Here is a 3,631-nt window from a genome sequence, read left to right on the forward strand (position 1 = left end):
TCATACTTATTTGTGTTTCATTGACCGCACCCCCAACCATCTTCTCCTCATTTATCATCCACGGTCAACTATCTCTCATAATTATGATTCATTTTTTTCTTTTTCATTACATATCTTTTCTTTCATATTTCAGTTCCTCTATAACCAAAGTTGCTTCTTAGCTCTGCACATTTCCCAAAAAAAGAAAGTAAATAAAATATCATAATTTTACCGTTTGTTTATTTCGTAATTTAACTCTTGCATAACTCCTCCTCCAGCCAATGTCTCAATACACCCTTTGATCGCTGTAATAACGATAGACCAATATTTACGAATAGTTATTAAATTTAAATAGGATTGGTGATAGATAATGTCACTGAAAAAAAATCATTAATGTGAAAAATATTTGCTGTTAAAAATATAAAATAAAAAAAACTAAAAAATATAGTTAAAATAACTTTAAAACAGTCATAAAAAAAATAAAATGCATGAATGGTGAATTTAAATTGAAAAAAATGAAGAATGATCAATATTAGGAAAAAATAAGATACAAGTAGTCTTCAAATGGAACAAAAAAAAACAATGAATGTACAATATTTATACTGATGTTGAGTTCTTTAATAACTGCAACAAATATATTACTTATTCCAAGATATATAAATAGTTAAATATTGTATGTGATAATATTAATATTTAAAATTAAATCCGCTAACAAAAAAATAAACGTATATATTTTAGTAAATTTAATTGCTAATGAGGTCGCACAACATTATTGAAAATTGAAAAAAAAATGTATTCAAAGAAAACAGACAAAGATAAAAAAAAACTATGCCATAAAAATAAATTTATGAATATTTGCCAAAATTATTTAATAGATTAGGAAATAGGCTTATCACAGCTATATTTCATCTAACGCCATAATCGTTATCTATCGATAATGCTCAGAAAAGTAACTTAATTTTCCATAAATCATAAATATTCTCAATTATCCGTAATCGTTTCCTGATAATCCGGTTAACAGCACGCCATGAAGTTGATCTTCTTAAAAATTCCTGCTGTCGCCCACTACTGCTCTTTCTAGGTCCGCAGTCGATGTGAAAGGTGGAACTGGTTTCGTAACATTCACTTCGCTAGTTACCGTAATCGATTTAAAAAAAAAAAAACTTGAAATAATAATTACCTGCCATAAAATGAAAGCGGAATTACTTAGAGGAAGGACCTGTAGTACAAAAAATTCATGATCCACTCGGTAGAAGTAGATACTTCCTGATATTGTTAGATCTTGAACCAAATAGGAGAACCCTCGTCGTGAGAGCTACTACTTTTTATGAATATTATCAGTTCAGTTTTAATGTTAGAATATAAATGACTGAGCGCTGTGTTTGAAAGAATGTTTACGACTGTAACCAAAAGACCTGTAAAAGAACTATTTGAATTCCAGATTTGATGATATTCTATTGAACCCTACTGACCCAGTGTACATCCCATTATACTTTGAACATTTTTTTTTTTTTTTTTTTATAAGTAACTCGGGACTGCTTTACAAACTCCGTAAATTCCTACCTCCTACATTCTTTCTCATCATTCGTTCCTTTCTCATTGATAGATTTTTCCAAGTAAACCACAATGGTTCCTATTCATCCCTCTATTCTCAGTCCGCTGGTGTTCCTCAAGGTAGTATCCTTGGTCCCATCCTCTACACCGTCTATACAGCTGACATTCTAACCAATCCCAACACTATCCTCACCACGTATGCCGATGACACATGTGTGCTCGCTGTTAATAATAACCCATTAATTGTATCCCAAAATCTCCAATCCCTTATCACAGCCCTCAAAGATTGGTGTCGTAATTGGAGGATTAAGATATATTCCAACAAATCCCATGAAATCACCTTCACCCCTGTCGAACAGATCTGCTACATTGGACTACATTTGGACAAACGATTAACCTGGAATCCTCACACCAGACTGAAAAGACAGGAAACTGCACATCGATTTCGACTATTACAGCACTTACTAGACAAATGGTCTAAACTTCCAACACATTACAAAAGACTGATCTACATGACTGTAATAAGGCCAATTTGGACATATGGAGTTGAGCTTTGGGGCTCCAATAAACCTTCGAATTCCTCTCGTATTCAATCCTTACAATCCAAAATCCTTCGTAAAATCCTCAATGCTCCTTACTTTGTCATAAATAAAATCATACATAAAAACCTTAATGTTCCCTATGTAACCGATCTAGCCCGAACCAGATATCACTCCTTCCATCATAAACTCTCTAACCACTCAAACCCCTTAGTTTCTAATCTTGCATCCTCTTCCATTCCTGACAATCCTCCGAGGCACCTGAAAAGAAGATGGCCACGAGACCAGCTAATGTAAAATGTCATTAGAGTGCTACTAATGGGTAGTTTCTCTACACGCCTGTAACACTCCAATTTAACTTAGATTAGATTTACTAAATATATTATAATGTACAGTTGTAAATAGCAATAAATAAATATTTAAAAAAAATTGTTATATTTATTAAATTTATTCCAGTTTTCATCGCAAAGTGAAACGAAGATAATAATTAGGAACTACCTTGTGGTTCATTTACTTTTCATAAATTTGAGTTTCAATAGACCTCAGTATAGCTGAAAGGTTAAGCAAAATAATTTTTTTTTTTGTTTTGGTTAAAAAAAAAATTGTTTTTTTAAAAATCTGTACCTCAGGAACTATTAGATGTGCTGATGTCTATTAACAGTCAAATTGAAGATATTTAAATATCCCTTAAATTCAATTTCTATATTTTCGAAAAGCAATTTACAAAATAATGATTTCTCACTGTTTATTAAAACCAATTTGGGTTCTGATAAACTGTATCTCTGGAATTTATAAATGAAAAAAAATCTAATAACAGTTTAATTGAAACTGAGGGCTCAAATTTTAACAAATTTAAAATAGCTTTGGTTGTTATCGTTTGGTCGATTGCTTGAATTGAGCCCCCGAGTGAAAAATTGGTAATACTTTTTGGTTTTTATTTTTTAAAAATACTTTTTTAGCATGAAATTTGCTGTAAATTAATATTACACAATTTTTTATTTTTACGATTCATAAGAAAACCATTCACTCATTTTTGCTTAAAACGATTGTGTACCAAAAATTATTATTATTATTGATGGTTCTCCATATGCAGTAGTTGTACAGTAAGGCTGGATATGAGAAAACAAAAATTGACCCTAATTGTTATATATAAAATTATTTAAAAAACGAAAAGGGTGATTAAACAATACTTTCATATTAGGACAGATTAAATTTTTATCTTTTTGTAAATCAAATATTAGAGAATAGATGAATAATAATAATGTGGAGAAGATGGTTGGGGGGTGAGTTCAGCAAATAAAAACAAATAAATAAAAATGTTTATTCATGCCGCTGTTTCGCCCTAATTTTAGGTCTTTATCAGGGTGCCTAGTAGGAACCTCTGCCTGAACTCCCTGATGAAGACCTAGAATTCAGGTCGAAACAGCGGCATGAATAAATATTTTTGTTTATTTATTTTTATTTGCTGACCTCACCCCCAACCATCTTCTCCACATATTAATCTACGGCCAACTATCAACACCTTATAATAATAATAATATTATTAAACATTATTTTAA

Source organism: Halyomorpha halys, unplaced genomic scaffold, assembly GCF_000696795.3.
Source record: "Halyomorpha halys isolate HHAL.00 unplaced genomic scaffold, Hhal_1.1 Scaffold570.1, whole genome shotgun sequence".
Lineage (NCBI taxonomy): Eukaryota > Metazoa > Arthropoda > Insecta > Hemiptera > Pentatomidae > Halyomorpha > Halyomorpha halys.